This window comes from Convolutriloba macropyga, chromosome 7 (assembly GCF_964194025.1).
Source record: "Convolutriloba macropyga chromosome 7, txConMacr16.3, whole genome shotgun sequence".
NCBI classification, from domain to species: Eukaryota; Metazoa; Xenacoelomorpha; order Acoela; family Convolutidae; genus Convolutriloba; species Convolutriloba macropyga.
Genome location: NC_134474.1, coordinates 70,000,505 through 70,021,147, shown reverse-complemented (window position 1 = coordinate 70,021,147; position 20,643 = coordinate 70,000,505). Strand labels below are relative to the sequence as shown.

Here is a 20,643-nt window from a genome sequence, read left to right as displayed (position 1 = left end):
ACACTAACTTCACGCGGTTTTTAAACGTGGGTTGTTTTGTGTTTATCGATTTAAAATTCCAGTGTTTTATGCGGAACTATCAGACATTAGTGGAATTTTCTTGTTTTTGAACTTATTTTTGAAGTGCTGTCTTAAGTGTGCTACTTTAAGTATACCTTCAAATGGAAATATCCTAGATTTCAAATTTTTCAAGGGACGCTTACTTACCCACTTGAATTTTTGCACAGTAAGATAAGTTTTTGCACAAGACAATAACTAGTATTTTGGTTGAGGAACAAAGAAGAAACTGTAACATATAAAAGCCAGTTGTTTATTTATCAAAGTGAAAAGAAAATATTTGGTTAGAACCGGCAGCAATGTCTGTGTCTGTGTGGTGCGTATATTGCGTAGGATTAACCTCCTTGCGTGGCAAACTGAGAATGTGTTTAGGCCTGACAAACAAACAAAGAAAGAAATAGAGAGAGAAGAGAGGGAGATATAAGGAAATAAAAGCAGAGAGAGAAATTTTAATAAACTCGTACAATAGGTCTTTTTTGAAGCGTAACTTGGCCACTTTGATTGGATTGGCTGGTATGGTTGTGGTTGTGGTGTACTGAAATGAAAAGTGAACAAAGATAGATGAATACATTGACATTTCGAGGGTCTCTTTTTAGCAAAGCCTGATTAGCAGAATTTACCTTCACTCTCAAAAAAGGGGTTTGTGGTTGGGTTACAATAGTTGGCAGTTAGTGATAGACTCTGGTTAAAAATAGATGGTCAATCTGATCTGAGCACAATTTCTGAAACATTCTGGTAAATTATTTATAAGGTTTTCTTGTTTAAGAGATTGTGGATTAAGAAAAACAGAATGATCTGAGCAATTATGATCTTTTAATTCTCGTCGCTTTCTGAATTTTTTATCTTGTCGCGGGTCCTAGCGGTTGAATGTATATATAAACTTAATCCGATTGATATTAATTTGTACGAAAGCGCAGTTCGTTTTATATTAAACCTAATATTAAGTTTTTATCGCTAATTTAATGTTTGTAGGCTTCTAAAAACATTATATATCGCTAACTCAGGCATAGCTGTTTTTACATCCATTTAAGTGTTATGCTAGCAGCCACATGTGTATTATAAGGGTGGGAAATGAATAAAAAAGCTTCTCAAAATAAAAGAAGCTTAGCTGCATAAATGGTAGCTAGAGCAAGTACTATTTGGTTGTTGACTTTTAACTTAATCTCATCTCAATATTTTCTGCCTCAATCGGTCTTTTTTATCTTTCTCTTTCCTGTAATGTCTATTGTAGATCGCAACCAGTGGATAAAAAAATATAACGAAAGTGGGAGGTTTTTAATTAACATTTTGTTCAACCGTTTCAAATTCTCAAAAATTTCATAAAATCTGAAAAGGTCATATCGCATTCTAAAAACTCTTTTTTGTGTCATTGTAAAAATGGTGAAAGCGTTGATTCTATATTTGGCTATTTTTCTTTAAAGTGTTTACTTGATTTTAAAGTTGTCAATTTGAAGAAGTGTTTGTTTGTTTATTTTATTAAACTTTGAGATCGTAGAGAGTAGTGGTTTTTCAAACTGTCAAATAGCTCGAAGTAGTAATGGCAACTCATGTATCTCAAACGTTCTCAGGGCATTTATAACCGGCCTGGGCATTTATAACCGGCCTGTTACGTTTAAAGGAGGCGTAAACTAATAAAATGAAAATGAAGACTTTTCATATAGAAAGTTCATATTGTTCTGATTTTATTCCAAAGGATTTCAATAGAAAACATTGTTCTTAGAATTACCCGGTCTTTAAAGGTCTTTAAGCTTCTAGTATCTTGTTTTATGATATAAAAGACTTTATCGGCTCATGAAGTAGAGAAGTTTGGCTGAAAATCATCAATTGGCAGATTTTTGGTGATATTTTATTTAATTAGGCAGAGTTAGTAATATCAATGATCTTCAAATTTCTACTTCGGACAAATTGGTTTTGATTCCCTTTGCTCTCAAACGAAATACTTTTTTCAGGACAACGATTCATTGATAGGAAAGACGGATGTTTGAAAAAGGTGATTAAGCTTTAATCTTTAAACTCTGTACTGAAGACGGTACTATGTAATGTAATAGTGTACATGTTTTGTAAGACAATTTTTTAAAAGATTTTTGTCTCCTTTGAGCAATGATGAGCATTTATATGATAGTTTGTTTGTTTATCAATTCCCTAGATAAGAGATACTTAGCCTTATTTTTGCCATTCACCTTATTTTAGATCGAGTGTCACTCAAAAAAGCCTTTGTCTTGGCTGAGTTAAATGACATTCTAGATTTAAAATGAGCTGCAATGTGCCAGGGAAATAAAAAATTGTTTCGCTTTTTTTCTGTTATATTAAGAATTTTATTGCATCCGCACTTGAGTTGATAGCCTAGGCGATGTTGGGACCGAGACAGAAAAATATTGTATTGGGCCTGCAATTGGTAAGTCTACTGGCGTGCATCAGTTTGTTTTTGTGTATATGGATGGATGGAGAGTAAATGCTGCCGGCGCCTATATTGATTTCAATTTCCTGTGTCAATAGAAAGGAAGTCCAACAGTTTTTGTTTACTGCACCCGGGAAGAGGACTTCAAAATGAATCACATTTTTTGGCGAGCTTCGGAGTTTCCCTGAACACTATGGGTTCTGAATTAGCCTTTGTTTTTCCCTGTGTTTTTTTCTTATTCATTGTTTTAGTCTCTAACGTCTTTTTCGCAAACTATTGGTAGTGGCAGGAATGTCAATAAGTTTTATTAGAAAACTATATGAGCATATCAAATATCTATGTCAAAAATTAAAGCCCGTCTGAGATCGTGCGAGAACGAAGAATTGCCGTCTTGTTTTTTTTCAGCTAATATTGATTGCTGAGAAATTGAAAAACAAGCTAGCCTTCTGTCTCATTGCAACTAGTTCGTTTATTTTTCTTGCTCTTGAATGAACTTTGAAGCAATTATTAAAACGTGTTTTTTGTGCAAAATCTACACCTGAGCAGTTGTCTTGATTTATTTTTGCTATCTAACTTGCATAACAATTTTAAGCAATGTCTAACGTGCATAACAATTTTAAGCAATTTCTAACTTGCATAACAATTTTGAGCAAATATTTGATTTTAAACTGCGACAGGTTACTACTAAAATTCAAATAAAATGTGCCGTGGAGTGGTTTCATGGTTTCCAATTCAATTTGTATTGGTCTGCAGAAGCACTAATAGCTTTTAAAATCCCTTATTAAAGTTTTCGCCCCTTTTTTAAGCAAGCTTCGATCAACTCTTTTCTGGCTGAAACACTCCAAAATAACCGAGACTGACCTGTCGTTCTAGAGCAAGTTCTAGAACGTCCAATTTTGGCGGGGAAGAATGTTTTTTTTTGAAAAATTTTTAATTGCACGCGGACAAAGTGTGAAGCAATTTATGGTAACATAGGCGTCTTTTTTATGCAAAATTTTCGCGTGACCTTTTTCGTCTTGAACATTCTTTTGATTTCAATTGAGTGACTTTTTCACTCACGCTTGACTTTTCGATTTTTTAAGTCAATTGAAATGCGCGCATTCAGAAAGTAAGTCTCTTGCTGAAGTAAAACCGATTGTGAGCGCTTGCCGTACATAGCACGTGTAGCGTAGAGGTTAATTATCGCGACTCTCATTCGAGAGGGCGCAGGTTCGAACCACTCTTCAGTCAGAAATTTTAGCACCATAAAAGTCTCTTGCTTATTCCCCTCTTCTAAATTGTTTACCTTGCAAGTCGTTTGCGACCAATTCGTCCAACGTTAGTCGGCTAATGTTTTTTATCGCTGCTTTGTTATCTCATTTTTCTGGGAAAATTTTTGCTTCTTTTGTGAACATTTGATTTTGCACTGCAATTTGTGACAGAATATCTTAGAATAAATCACCCCACAAGATTTTGATCAGAATCGTTTAGTGCGGCAGAAAAGCTGCAATTGAATGAAATTTTTAATTGCTCTCGTACGCAGCTTGAAGCAATTCATTTAACCCTACTGGTTATTCATAGTATATTCATTCGATTTTTTTCATGTGACCGATTTTAGTTTTTTAGTTTTCAACATTGTCATAGTGTACTACTATAAGCTCTAATAATAATATTGGAAGTTCCATAAAGTTATCTGTCAACCCGACTGTCCCCCTGACCGAACAATTGACCCCTCCGCCTGTTTTTGAGTTTTGAGAGCATTTCGTCAGATTGTTCTGTTCGTTCGTGTTGAAGCAAATTAGATTAAGCGCAGGGAATTTCATAAGTATTTTTTATTTGTGAAAAAAAAATGGTTCGAAGCTTCTGAATTACTTACCGACCTTATTGTAAGTCACTTGCTCCAATGAAGCTGAAAAGTTTTACACAATTTGTTTAAATGTGAAGATAAATTGATTGGAAGATAACGAGGAAAACGGTCTAATGATGTTTGTAACTAGAGTTGAAGGTGGTTCAAAGTGGGGCAGAGTAAGCTTTCAATTAATTATGAGGAAATGCCTCCCAGCTTCTCACAATAGGGAGTGATTTCCTCTCACCTTTTCAGTCCTTTCTCTCCCCCTTTTTGTCTCAGCCACAAAACATTCTCGTTCTACGCACTCAACTTAGTCCCCAACAAAAATCATATGCGAATGGTTGCTATAATTATCAGTGACTCTCGTTCAAAATGCACATTTAAAAGCTTATCGCAGACGTTTTTAAAAATTGTATTAAAATTTTTTAAGAAAATTTCCTAAGGTATTACTGTCCAAATAAATATGTAAATCTATGTCATAAGAGATATCATTTCATATCTTGGCGATTTGATTTGCTATTTGACCGATTAACTAAGATTGTTTAAAGAGACATCTTACTAAGTAATTAACTTTAATTAAATTTGTTTTCTATCACTAAAAATTAATGTCCGATATGAATAAGTTATGAATGTTACTGTTACTTCATAAAATCACATTGCGCGTCAAATGTGATGAAGAAAGATTGAAACATGATGATGATGGGCTGCATTTTGTTGCAACAAATTCTGTTGCAATTATGCAAATGCATATCTGTGTAATGATAGATTAATTGAATTGAAGTTAATGGAAAGTCAGTTAAGTTAAAAACTTTTGAAGTCCAAAATTCTGTATGTATGTATGTATGAACTAAAGTCGTATGTGAATTCGTTCTTCACTTGCTTGAATATTGTCTGTCAGCTAAATTCAGTTAAAAATCTTTTGGCTAAAAATTTAGTTGAAAACTAATTCGTAACTTTGATACATTGCGACATGTAGTTTCCAAGTGTGATGCTATGAAATTTCTAAAATTATGCAATGCTGTCTTAATTACGAAATCAGCCATGATAATGAATTGCACAGCTACTAATACAGGAAAGAAATCAAAAATCTAAAAAGGAACACTAATTATTTTTAGCAAATTGTTTTTTTTCTGGATTTGTCCCGGGCAACTAATGATTTGCCCGGGACAATTTTGACTAAACGAAGGATTTGATGGTTTCAACTAGGGTCTTAATTATTATACGGGAATGAAAATATCTGATACCTTTACTTGAAATTAAGTACATAACTGTGTAGTAGAATTCCCGTTTGAAACATTATCATTGACTGCAACTTGCAGCCTGTGATTGACTGACTATGTGGTTGACTATTGACTATGATTATAATCATCTCGGCTTTTTTGAGGAGGAAATGTAAATTGCCTTTGTTTGGCTTTGTAAATTGACTTCCCCAACCAAGACGTTGCAATTTCAATCTGACAGGACCCCCCAGTCTTTCGTAAGAAGTTCACGAGAGTGGTAATGCCTTCAACGAAAATAAAAATTGTATGCCCCAGTCATTGTTTTGTATGTTAAAGTTCTCGCGAATGTTCCATTGAAAGAAAACTGTGATGGCATCACCGACTTGAAAACGACAATTTTGACCCCTAAAGGGATGTAATAAGATACAATGAAAAGTTTTGTAGTATCTCTTTTGCTTAAAATTGGAAGCCATTTTATTTAATATCGTAGACTTCTTACCTGAAGTCATTGGTCCCATTCAATCGATATCAATATTCATTCCAACATTGATTGGTGTTTTCTTGCATGCAAACTACAAGATATAAAATAATGATTATTATCATTATAAATTTTGCACATAAATTGTTTCTTTGTCTAAAATATTGTTCTTGAAATGGCTCTGGGGGAATTTAAATTTGGAATCTGAATCAAAATTTGAAATCCTTACTTTCTGGTCAGTTGTTTCCTTTCAGTCAATTATTAATTACAATCAGCGATTTTTTTACGTGGCGAACTGTCCTGAAAACTAGAAACTGTGTGTGTGCTTTATGTCGAGTAGTGAAATTACAGTTTCAAAATAGCCTTTCGAAGTTTGATGTTGACAGCTTATCTGTCGAAGTAGATCTTAGTCGTGTGTTTTTGATCTTAATCTTCGAAACATTTTACTCACCAAATTGTGTACCGTTAGTGTTGACGAATCTCAAATTGGTCGTTCTAAGCTCACAAAATTAGCAGAATTTCGATTGATTGAAACATTCGAGACGGGGTAAACAATAAGGGTTTAAACAATGACGGTCACGTATTGACAAAGACAACTACCGCAGAAAGACTACGTTTAGAATAGCCGCTGAGTTGAATTTAGTTAAAGTGCTACTTCAGAAAAGGAGAGAGAAAATAAGCAATGAGCGCAACAATGTTCTGAATGGGGCAAGGAATATTGGCCAACGGGAATTTTAGCCGACAAGGAAAAAGGCGCAATGAAAAATTTAGTTTAATTGTGATTGGTCGACTAATCTGATTGGTTGAATATCACTTAGTTTCTCCAGCAATTACGGTCGAGTTGTCGGCTTGAATTCTCATTTTTTGGTTGTCGGCTAGCCCTTCTGTCGGCCAAATCGAAGATCGTTGTTTTGAATGGAAACAATTTGAAGCAGCTGCTTTTGCTTTCTGTCTTTCTTTCGAATCGGATTTGAAATAAGCGACCTCTGCTATTGTAAGTAGTGGTGGTTGTGGTTCTTTAGTTTGAACAATAATAAAACTAGGACTGTATAGACTGTTTGTGCATATCTAACTGGAACGCTTTCGTCAATAGAGACAATAAGAGCTCTCTCTACCTGTTAAATGTCTTTTGAATGATTGTAGAATTACCATACCGTCCAATACATTTATTTATGATAAATGCAACCGTAGATCGATTTTGAATATGACTGCTTTTGTTTCTAAATAATAGAGAAATCTTTTTGAAATCTTCCCTTGAACAGATAAACGTCAGTTTTGACAAATTGAAAACAAAGGAATTAATGAAGGGGTCGTTTTCTAATGAAAAAAGGACTATGATGGTAGCTGGAAAATTATAGTCTTTAAGAACCGATTTTAAAGAATGCTCTGACCAAAACCCCCCAGAATTAAAGACAATCTAGTCTTTTACGCTCAGTAGTTACCAGCAAACAAACGATTGTAATATTCGCTGTGCTTGGTAGAAAAAAAATAGAACAAAAATGTCATGTTTCTAAAATCTACTGTGAAATGAAACCAACAAAATTTCTATATTGCTGTTATTTTCTGCGCCTTTTAATTAGTCCTGCATTTCTGAAGTTTTAACTACATGGGTAACACAAAATGAGGCCCAAATTTGATAATTAATTGCTCTCGAATGACGTTTGAAGCAATTATTGTAAAAATGTTGTTTTTTGCGCAAAATTTTTGCATGACCGGTTTGATTTTTCGAGTCACTTTTGAGCCCTTGACTTTTTCCGTTGTGCGTGATCAAAATTTTTCTCTCATTCACAAGTGTTAACTGCTGAATTCAAGTGGCGGCATTTCAATACTTAAAGTCAAATTTTGAAAATTTTTCCAAAATTATAATTTTTTTCCACTTAAAAATTTTTTATTATCATAGTTACCAGTAGTAATATAGTGAGCTACACTCCCCGGGGGGGTGAGGTCCCCCATGTATTAAGATAGGGTATAGCGTATTTTTCGGGATTTGGGTCCTCCCTAACGTATTAAGATAGGGAATGAATTAGCATGTATTAAGATTAGGTATAGCGGTCTTAATGTATTAAGATTAGGTATAGGTTGCATGTATTAAGATTAGGAATAGAATCTCCATGTATTAAGATTAGGAATAGAATCTCCATGTATTAAGATTGGGTATAGCCGCCATGTATTAAGATTAGTTATAGCCGCCGACATGTATTAAGATTAGTTATAGCCGCCGACATGTATTAAGATTAGTTACAGCCGCCGCAATGTATTAAGATTAGTTATAGCCGCCGACATATATTTAGATTAGTTATGGCCGTCGACATGTATTAAGATTAGTTATAGCCGTCGACATGTAATAAGATAGGGTATAGGCTCCATGTATTAAGATTAGTTATAGCTGTCGAAATGTATTAAGGTTAGGTATAAGATCTAGGGTTTTTTGCAGATTTTTTGCAGTTTTTGCAGAACTTATACGACTTTTGCAGAATTTCGGCAAAATTTTGCCTCCTTTTTTGCATTTCAAGCTAGGATTTGATCAAATACTTGATTCTGATTGGTTGAAAATACCAGTTTAAAAAATCACATGAGATGAAACAAGGCAAAGACACAGATTTCAACGTTAGCAAAAATACAATAAAAAAATAAATAAAAGTGATCAACAGGTTAAAAGTTGACTAGTACTATACAACTTTTGTCAGAGTGGACAGTTTGCTAAGTGATGCAAGTTTTTAGCATTAAAATACAATAAAAAGCTCAATATTAAGCAAAAATGATGTCAAATAGCATAAATCTGTTAAATCGAATCAAACTTTACAAAATTTTTACTGAAAACTGAATTTAAAAAATCACAATTTATCCCAAATGTTTTAAGATTAGGTATAGCCTACATGTATTAAGATTATTTATAGTCTACATGTATTAAGATTAGGTATAGCCTACATGTATTAATATTAGGTATAGTCTACATGTAATAAGATTAGGTATAGTCTACATGTATTAAGATTAGGTATAGCCTACATGTATTAAGATTATTTATAGTCTACATGTGTTAAGATTAGGTATAGTCTACATGTATTAACATTAGGTTCAGTCTACATGTATTAAGATTAGGTATAGTCTACATGTATTAACCTTAGGTATAGTCTACACGTATTAAGGATAGGTATATTCTACACGTATTAAGATTAAGTATAGACTACATGTATTAAGATTAGGTATAGCGTACATGTATTAAGATTAGGTATAGTCTACATGTATTAAGATTAGGTATAGCCTACATGTATTAAGATTAGGTATAGTATTTATACTTTCGTTTTAATTCATTTCTTTGTAAGTTGAACTATTTGTTTACTCCAAACACTATGCAGGCTATTTTCAAGCAAAAACACAGCAACTTTTGTCAAAATTTTATAATTACTTTGATAAGAATTCTGCTTCTTAACAAGAAAGTCGATTTAAAAATTGATTTTTAATAAAATAACTGAATTTTTTTTTGATTTTTAAAAAAATCTTTGTTTTGAAAATTGATATTTAATAAAACAAAACAAGTTCGAAAGTTGTCATTTTGAAATGTGAAGAAAATTTCGTTTTTTGCGCAAAATCATACCGTAAAATGAAGAAAAATGAATATTTTTTGCGTCTTTAAATGACACATTTTGAACATTTTTTCGACATTTAAGAAATTTTTTATATCTCAAAATTTGATATTTAAGAGAAATTGTTAGAAAGATTTTCGATTTTTAAGAGAAAACGTTGAAATTTTTTTGATTTTTAAAAATCAAAAAAATTTCAACGTTTTCTCTTAAAAATTGAAAATCTAACAATTTCTCTTAAATATCAAATTTTGAGATATAAAAAATTTCTTAAATGTCGAAAAAATGTTCAAAATGTGTCATTTAAAGACGCAAAAAATATTCATTTTTCTTCATTTTACGGTATGATTTTGCGCAAAAAACGAAATTTTCTTCACATTTCAAAATGACAAATTTCGAACTTGTTTTGTTTTATTAAATATCAATTTTCAAAACAAAGATTTTTTTAAAAATCAAAAAAAAAATTCAGTTATTTTATTAAAAATCAATTTTTAAATCGACTTTCTTGTTAAGAAGCAGAATTCTTATCAAAGTAATTATAAAATTTTGACAAAAGTTGCTGTGTTTTTGCTTGAAAATAGCCTGCATAGTGTTTGGAGTAAACAAATAGTTCAACTTACAAAGAAATGAATTAAAACGAAAGTATAAATACTATACCTAATCTTAATACATGTAGGCTATACCTAATCTTAATACATGTAGACTATACCTAATCTTAATACATGTACGCTATACCTAATCTTAATACATGTAGTCTATACTTAATCTTAATACGTGTAGAATATACCTATCCTTAATACGTGTAGACTATACCTAATGTTAATACATGTAGACTATACCTAATCTTAATACATGTAGACTAAACCTAATGTTAATACATGTAGACTATACCTAATCTTAACACATTTAGACTATAAATAATCTTAATACATGTAGGCTATACCTAATCTTAATACATGTAGACTATACCTAATCTTATTACATGAAGACTATACCTAATATTAATACATGTAGGCTATACCTAATCTTAATACATGTAGACTATAAATAATCTTAATACATGTAGGCTATACCTAATCTTAAAACATTTGGGATAATTTGTGATTTTTTAAATTCAGTTTTCAGTAAAAATTTTGTAAAGTTTGATTCGATTTAACAGATTTATGCTATTTGACATCATTTTTGCTTAATTTTGAGCTTTTTATTGTATTTTAATGCTAAAAACTTGCACCACTTAGCAAACTGTTCACTCTGACGAAAGTTTTTACCTGTTGATCACTTTTATTTATTTTTTTATTGTATTTTTGCTAACGTTGAAATCTGTGTCTTTGCCTTGTTTCATCTCATGTGATTGTTTAAACTGGTATTTTCAACCAATCAGAATTAAGTATTTGATCAAAACTTGGCTTGAAAAGCAAAACGGAGGCAAAATTTTGCAAGAATTCTGCAAAAATTCTCAAAAACTGCAAAAGTTCTGCAAAAATACCCTGCAAAACCTTCTGATGGTGCGGATCCTAATAAGCTAAGCCAGTAAGCGCCGATCATTACTAACCAATTTGTTGACCTCGAGCAGCTACTATGACGTAATTTTAAACAAAACAGAAAAATTTTGCAAAAATTCTACAGAAAATACCCTATTCCTAATGTTAATACATGTCAACGGCTATAAATAATATTAATACATGTCGGTGGCTATGACTAATCTTAATACATGTCGACGGCTATAACTAATCTTAATACATGGAGATTATATTCCTAATCTTAATACATGGAGATTCTATTCCTAATCGTAATACATGGAGCCTAATCTTAATACATGGAGCCTATGCCCTATCTTAATACATGTAGACTATACCTAAAATTAATACATGTAGGCTATACCTAATCTTAATACATGTAGTCTATACCTAATCTTAATACGTGTAGAATATACCTATCCTTAATACGTGTAGACTATACCTAATGGTAATACATGTAGACTATACTAATCTTAATACATGTAGACTAAACCTAATCTTAATACATGTAGACTATACCTAATCTTAATACATGTAGACTATAGATAATCTTAATACATGGAGGCTATACATAATCTTAATACATGTAGACTATACATAATCTTAATACATGTAGACTATACCTAATCTTAATACATGTAGACTATAAATAATCTTAATACATGTAGGCTATACATAATCCTAATACATGTAGACTACACCTAATCTTATTACACGTAGACTATACCTAATCTTAATACATGTAGGCTTTACCTAATCTTAGTACATGTAGACTATACCTAATCTTAATACATGTAGACTATAAATTTTCTTAATACAAGTAGGCTATACCTAATCTTAAAACATGTAGACTATACTTAATCTTATTACATGTAGACTATACCTAATCTCAATATATGTAGACTATGCCTAATCTTAATACATGTAGACTAAACCTAATCTTAATACATGTAGACTATACCTAATCTTAATACATGTAGAATATAGATAATCTTAATACATGTAGGCTATACGTAATCTTAATACATGTAGACTATACATAATCTTAATACATGTAGGCTATACCTAATCTTAAAACATTTAGGATAATTTGTGATTTTTTAAGTTCAGTTTTCAGTAAAAATTTTGTAAAGTTTGATTCGATTTAGCAGATTTTATGCTATTTGACATCATTTTTGCTTAATTTTGAGCTTTTTATTGTATTTTAATGCTAAAAACTTGCATCACTTAGCAAACTGTCCACTCTGACAAAAGTTGTATAGTACTAGTCAACTTTTAACCTGTTGATCACTTTTATTTATTTTTTTATTGTATTTTTGCTAACGTTGAAATCTGTGTCTTTGCCTTGTTTCATCTCATGTGATTTTTTAAACTGGTATTTTCAACCAATCAGAATCAAGTATTTGATCAAATCCTAGCTTGAAATGCAAAAAAGGAGGCAAAATTTTGCCGAAATTCTGCAAAGGTTGTATAAGTTCTGCAAAAACTGCAAAAAATCTGCAAAAAATACCCTAGATCTTATACCTAACCTTAATACATGTCGACAGCTATAACTAATCTTAATACATGGAGCCTATACCCTATCTTAATACATGTCGACGGCTATAACTAATCTTAATACATGTCGACGGCCATAACTAATCTAAATACATGTCAGCGGCTATAACTAATCTTAATACATTGCGGCGGCTGTAACTAATCTTAATACATGTCAACGGCTATAACTAATCTTAATACATGTCGGCGGCTATAACTAATCTTAATACATGGCGGCTATACCCAATCTTAATACATGGAGATTCTATTCCTAATCTTAATACATGGAGATTCTATTCCTAATCTTAATACATGGAGATTCTATTCCTAATCTTAATACATGCAACCTATACCTAATCTTAATACATTAAGACCGCTATACCTAATCTTAATACATGCTAATTCATTCCCTATCTTAATACGTTAGGGAGGACCCAAATCCCGAAAAATACGCTATACCCTATCTTAATACATGGGGGACCTCACCCCCCCCCCCCCCGGGGGAGTGTAGCTCACTATATTACTACTGTTACCCCCCCCGGCTGCAACAACTGAAGCAGGCTGCGATTGATTAAAGCCCTCAGTAGTGATTCGAGAGCAATTCTCCCGACGTTAGCTGGTTATATTAACTAATTGACCATAATAATTCATTCTTTTCCAAAAAATTTCTGATTTTATTCTCAGTTCAGTTTGTGTTATTATTGAGACTAATTTAGCCAGAACTGGAAGTTTGAACAAGAGGTCGTAGGTAAACAAATTCACAGACGAGGTTAGGCATTAGTTACTGGCTATTTTGACCTTTAGTTGAGACGCTTACGGTCCCTTGACGCTAATGCTATGATCTTGTTTTCATCGACAGCATCTAGTTTTAGTTAATTCAGAATTTGTCAATACATTTTTTTTGTTTAGCTAATGTCACTCTGTCTACTGTGAATCCATTCTGCTTTTGAATTGTTTCACTATAAAGTTTTTTGTGCAATTTGTTAGTTTCGAGCTTTCAATTTTTGTAATTTTAGCACAAATTTTTTAAACTGAAAATTTTGCACGAACTGGATTATGACTCAAATTTGAGATTTATTGTTTGTTCAAACAACCTTCAGTTTGGTTTTACTATATCTCCTTCGTTGAACCTGGAAACACATGTAGGACACATGAGGGGCAACCAAAGAAGTGCAGCTGCGAATAAAATTTTTCCCAGAATTATTCTACACTCTGCAGAGCTCTAAATATGAACGCTTAGCTCTATAACACCTCTGTATTGTTGTTTGACTAATATTATCACGAAAATGTGCTATATTGATTGATGAGCATTAGACGAAAAAGTTTTTTGTACTATTTTGAGCGTCATCTGGTCTGAGGCTTCTTATAGATATTGACAACTTGGAAATTGTCATCATCTAGTTGTTCGTAGATACCTCCAGGTATTCTATAAGGTATTAATTGCTCTCGAACAAAGGTTTTAGCAGTTTTTTTATTTTTGCTTGACTTTTGTTGCGGCTTTGGCTTGTTCATTTGTTCACCTGATCGATTTGCATTATTTTTCTCGATAACGTGGTAAACTGGTAAAGCCGAGGGCAAGTCGTTGTGCAGTTTTCTTTAAACTGCTGTAACCTCTAAGTGTTCGGTTTAAAGAAGCTGCTGAGGAGGCCGAAATTCATTATCTGACGGTAATTTTGGGGGTTTGGACACCCCTACACCACCCTTTTTGTTTCTCCTTTACCCAATTAAGCTAGTCTTTCTGAGTTCAAGCTAGCTATCAAATCCAAACGCTCTACAGTCGTTTGAAAGCAAACGACGTTAGTCGTTTATGTATTGTTGTTATTTCTCTAACTTGATAGAGTTTCAATTTCAATACTTTGCGTTCCTAAAGTTGAGCGAAATCCTTAAGCTCTAAGTGAGTTACCTCATTATAACTATTAATGAGATTTAATGCAAAATTATGTCGTATTGGCTATTGAATTTTTGTGGCGTGGACTTTGTTTTTGCATCCTTATTTTTCGAACCCTTAACGTTTTTTAATTAAAAAAATACATTTTTTGCTGTTTTGATTTCTTATGATCTGTTTTATTTTTATTTTTGTCTGGTTTTTGATTAGAGTAAAAAGGTAATTCTTTGAAGGAGTCTGAGTAATTGAAAAGAACATCTGTTTCTAATTTTGAGAGTTGATGAAGTACAATTTTAATGAACTTGTGTAGCAAGAGATTAAGGAAAAACTCTATAATATGACCAAATTGAGTGTTGAAGTTCAGATTAGAATTATCAATTCATGTGAAGAGATTCGCGATAACTTTTTTAAATTTTTCATAATCTTTTTCGACTTTGTGAGGGATTGCAATTACTATCATTCTAATAATTGAGTTTTAGGCTTGCTTTTAAATAATTTGTGGTATTTTATTTAAGAAAATCGTCTTTTTAATGTTCTCAGAAGTGCTTTGACAGCATGGCTTCCAAGCGGCGCTGTTCTCTGCAAGTTGCGTTTTATGACGTTCTTTCTACATTTTGGTCCCATAAAAAAGTTACAAATCCTTTTATTTATTAGGTGTGAAATTTAATCAGGGTTCTTTGGTCTGTTATGTTTTCACATGTACCCAGATTGAAGTTTTCACCAGCTTCATGAAGTTTTTCCCTCACTTTGTGACATTTGTTGTCTGGGAATAAATTCGTGGGTGTGCGGGTCTAGGGGTGGTTTCAGGGTCTGGCCCAGACTGAAGTAATGAACCCTTTTGCCCAATTTGGGCTGTGAACTAAGCTCGAAATAGAGTTATTTTGGCATGGTTGGGCGCGAGGGCACCAAGAGCTTTTGTTTGAATAGCGTTCACTCTCTTGAAAATACGTTATACAAAATGTCACTTACCGCACACGGACTGGCATTTCGCGGAAGTTTGGAAGAAATAATATCAATAATAATAAAAGTTTGCACAGGTGCGTGTGTAATTATCCGACACTGCAAATTGCAGAAAATTTGCTGTAAACTGAAAATTTGCGCTTATTTCAGAATCTCGGGTCAGATATCGAATTTTGGTGCGTTGCTCAGCTAGAGGTCAAAATTCATTTTTTAATTAGCTTTAATGGTGAAGTCATTTGAGTGGAGGAAATTTTGACAGCCTTTTCTAGGGAACAAAAAGGAAGAGAATGTAAAATGTCTGGTGGTTTGTGAAAGAATTCAGTTCAACTAATGTCAACTTTGAGCGAGCGACACAAAAAGTGAATTAACAAATGGCCAGGGCTGAAAAAATGGAATTGCGTTGAAACTTGAACTATTTTTCGGGTAGAGAAAATGTGGAAATAAAAAAAACAGGAGCAACTATTGAAGTAAAGGGATAATAAAAGAAACGGACCAACTGGGAATGTTTAAATAATTGAAACAAACAGAAAAGTAGGTCGAGAATAGAGAATGTATAGAATTTAGAAGTCTGTGTTGGTAGTATAAATGTAGCTCTAGTTGTTCATGTTCGTGGTAGTTGTAATTAGTAGGTGGGCTTCTTTTTTAAAGGAAAAAAGTTAGCGACGTAGAAATAAGGGGGTGAAATAACCGGAATATCTACCAATGAAAGCAAAAATAGTTAAGAGATGAACTGTACGGCTACCCTGCTACAGGGTAGTTAGTTTAAAACACAAGATGAATATCGATATCAACGTGTAAGTTGAAAGTACCTATATCTTCCTATCTACCTGTAGTGTAGGTAATGGTGGCTGGTAGGGTAACTGGTTGTTATATTATTCAGTGACTGCTGTAACTACTAACTAGGTGTTGTTATTAAAACTAGGTAAATGTTGAGGGAATAAAGGATAAATGCTGGATAAATTGAGAGTGAAAAAGTGAGAGGAGAGGGAAAGAGAGGGAGGGAATGAATTGGTAGAATGACTTCACTAGTACCATTACTAGTATAACCAATTGATTCCATGTCTTTGTCTGTTTTGTATCTATACGTCTTATTTCTTTCTGTCTCTAACTATATTGCTAACTCACTCACTCACTCTCTCCTCCATACTTTCAACTTGTTCCAATTACAACAAAGTAACACTTCCAGCTTATTCAACTATTTCCTCAACCCCCCCCCCCCCCCCCGTTCTTCGCCTCCCTCGCTCCACCCGAGGGCTACTGCCTTTTCTCGCTCTTTCTGCAAAACAACGTACCTATAGCCCTGGTAGTTAGTTATCCCCCCACTTTTTCACTCTTATACGCGCATAGACACGTGCAAATGTTAACACTTTAAACTACAGCAGTCAGTCATACATTGATACATACATATATTATATAAATACGTAGGAATTTGAATACATGTATGTTAGGAGCGACTTCCCAATATTCTATATATACACTTTCATATAATCATTTAGCATATTGTGGTATACAGCTATGTCTATCTTTATACATTCTACGTGTTCTTGTACATGTGTGTATTATGTAGTCACCGCAAGGAAGTACCACAGTAGCACATGTGAATAGGGAAAAATAAGGAATGAATGAACGAGCTTCACGCTGTTGCGAAGAATGCTAATATGTGAGTGGGGGGGGGGGGGGGAGCAAGTCGGAAAAAGGGGAATAGAGTTGAACGCTATCCAATCTTTCATTCATTCATTCTTGTTCTACTATGGAATAGGGGAGTACTATAGAACGATCTATCTATCTCTACAATAATAATACAGAACAAAATCGAATAACGAAGCAGCGAAAAGACAGATAAAACGGACAAAAGGCAGAAAAAAGGCGAAGAATATGAGTTTTCAAAGTCAAGAGAACAATCACTTTGAATACCTTGATTCGTATCTGTCCACGTTCGTTATCTTCAAGGGTTTTGTACAAGTTGCCGGTGGCAACCCGTATTTGTGCCTTGGCCGAGAGCAGATGTTAATCTTGCAAGATTGAAATCCGAAACCGATTCGGGTGTCGCTATGAGTATGAGGCATGTTTACTGCCTATGGAGTCCGGAATTTATGATTTTTGACATGGATGAAAAAATCTCACAAGTTTCTGTCATTAAACTGTTTAAATGAACAATCAGTTTTAAATTTTCTGCAGTTAGCAAAGCAAGGGAGTCGAAAACTTTAATAATGAAAGCATTGTAAATTTGGTGTGCTAACGAAGCTTGACAGTTGTACAGTTATGGGAAGCAGAGAGATGATATGGGGCGGGGGGGGGGGGAGGGGGGTTGCTTGGTAAATTACAATTTCATTCAGCAACGTATTGTGCTATCTAAGTGAATGAGTGAAGAAGAGTTCAATCATTGATTCGTTCTTATAGGAAAGCCCTTCAGTCTTCTAGCATTTATCATCATTACATTATTCATTACTTGATAGGAAGCACTGCTTAGCTGGAGGCCATTGGGGAGGTGCTATCATGCGGATTTTATAGATGAAGATAGTTAATGATTCATAATGCTAATGGGAATGTGTTAAAATGTGTTAGTCATGTCTATTCTGACTGAATTTTGAGCTCATACTCGCATTGTTGTAACTAAACAGAGCCTGGAATTTAGCTACTGTTGTCATACAAGGCTGTAAATAGCGGTAAACGTCGTGATACAATGATAAGAATTCCACAAAAGGATGAATTAGCGATTCCACAAAAGTTTCAAAAGATTTTTAATTTTAAAAAATATCTACAATGTTAACAAGCGCGCATGATAATTCACAAATTTATTCCTGTAATTTTTTTCAGTTTTCTTGAATGTATAATTCCGATTAATTATGCATATTACGTTATGTAACCATGATGTGCCGAATCAATAATGCGTGTTACAAGTACGAAGGTCTAGCGCGAATATTTAGCTAATCAGACTATAGAAGTAACTTATAAAAAATCTCAAAGTTTCTGTCATTAAACTGTTTACTTGAACAATCAGTTTTAAATTTTCTGCAGTTAGCAAAGCAAGGGAGTCGAAAACTTTAATAATGAAAGCATTGTAAATTTGGTGTGCTAACGAAGCTTGATTTCAAGGCAAGCGCAATTTTTGACTGTCAGTTGATTTCCAGATTTTTGCTTGTTAGTGTAATGAAAAAAGCAAGCATTCGTATGGCGCCATTTTTTTTAAATAAGATTAAGGTTTTCGGTCGGTATTTGTAGACTTGTTGCTGAGGAATAAGAGCGTTGTCTCAATTTGGTTTGTTCCAAATACTGGACAAGTATTGAAAGTAGAAAAAATCTTGCTAATAAGGAAACAAGGCAAACAAGGAGGCCTGGTAATATGCGTTTTCACATATTGTTCCGACACCGCTCATCCACATTCTTGGCTTGATTCTGAACCAAACGAAGCAAAGTAATTAATTGCTCTCAAATGAGAAGCATTTATTTAAACGTGTGTCTGCTTGTTTTTGCAGAATTTTTGCATAACCGTTCTTGCGCTTTTCTTTAGAATAATATTTGACGTCTCAAGTTTTTTTTCACGCACTTTTTGATTTCTGAGTGATTTCAATTGCTCTCACATCGAAATAAAGTTTGTTTTCAGAGAGACGATGAAAATGCCCTGATAGCCGATTAGTAATGCTTCTTTCGAGGTGAAGGAATTGCATTCAGGAGGGAGGGGTTCGAATCCTTCCTTCGTCTGATATTTTCTGCACCCATAAAGAAAAAACCCCACCTGTCATTTGAGAGCAATTTTTCCGATGCTATTCGGTTTGTGTTTCATACTGTATGATTTAAAAACACAATGGACTTAATGTGGAGTGAAAAGAAGTAGAACTGAGCCATTTTTTAGCTGATATAATGAAACCAAACCAATACATTTTTATAGAGAAAGGAAACGCAATTTTATTGAGTTAACGCCTATTTTTGCCATTAAACAAAAACCCAAAATTTTGAATTCAAATTTTACCCAATTCAAATCAAATTATAGTACTGTCTTTCTTGTAACATTGCTTTATAAGTATCTAGCTTGGGTGGTCTATTTAATTTTAATCTGTTTTTAATTACGCTCGGAAGAATTTCGAAGCAAGTATTGTAAACGTGTTTCTTTTTCATGCATATCTTTTGCTTGACCTTTTTGTGCTTTTGCTTTAGAACATTCTTTGATTTCGTGAGAAATCTTTTTTGTGTGGAAGTTTGCTCTATACTGTTTTGAATTTTCGAATGAATTTTTACGCCCATGAGAAAGAAATGCCTTTTTCTTCAAAAACTAGTGTTTTCAAAATAAACGGTCAAAACCTGACATACTCACACTACGAGTCCTTCGAAAACATGCACCAAGTTTTTGGGAAAACCATCAATAAACAAAGCAACGAAAACGATAAGAAGTGGACAAAAGTGTTTTTTATTGTTATTTTGACGTCAAAGTTGATAGAAAAATGACATTTTAAAATCCCTGGCGCTTCAAGCGATTTAATGGTATATAGAAGCTATCTTTGTTTCGTAATTCCAGTAAGTGACAGAGTGGGAAAATATCATCAAGGCTAGTGACAGCAAGATTCCAAGCACTGGGTCCCCTTAGTAAGTAACATTGGTTACAGACGTTTAAACTAATTCAATTAAAAAATCCACTTTGGAGGGCCGCTATGTCCTGTTATTATTGAGACACAACTTGTTTTTCCCGCAAATAGATAATAGCTGAATTCACTTGACAGATTGGGAATTGAAACTCAGTTTTTTTGTCAACAAAAACAATAAAGAATTCTCACAATTCAAAGTTTAAATATTTTAAGAACCATTTAATGTCAAATAAGCTTTAGCTATGAACTGAAAAGTTTAAAAAGCGTCGTTTTTGCCTTCTCAGGGAACCGATGAAAATTGTCACTAATGCCGTTAAGAGAAGAGACTACAAAAACAGGAGAATTACAGAAAAAATTACAGGAAAATTACAGGAAAATTCAAGGTAAAGTTCAGAAATGCAAAAGGTTTTGGAAAACGCCGTCAAAGTAATAAAAGTAACAGATTGTATTTTGTATGTTGTCTTAGGCCTAATTGAAGCATCAGGAGCCCTGTCATCACTGAAACTAAATCACATGACAGCCAAAAAATAAAAGTTATGGGCAGAATGCAACAAATCATCAGGTAATTCTTGAAAACTCAATTTCAGTCATTAAAATCATTTG

General features: G+C 33.3%; 1 protein-coding gene across 4 annotated transcripts in view; it reads right to left on the bottom strand.

Annotated features, from left to right (window-relative positions):
- LOC142343285 (solute carrier organic anion transporter family member 4C1-like) overlaps positions 1-16,576 on the bottom strand; it is a 34,029-nt gene extending 17,453 nt beyond the window's left edge. The window contains exon 1 of one of the 4 annotated variants that reach the window (XM_075395080.1): positions 15,470-16,576. The gene's annotated coding sequence lies outside the window, so the exon portion shown is untranslated. The other 3 variants (XM_075395085.1, XM_075395083.1, XM_075395084.1) reach the window with 3 other exon arrangements.
- Positions 16,577-20,643: the final 4,067 nt, after the last annotated feature.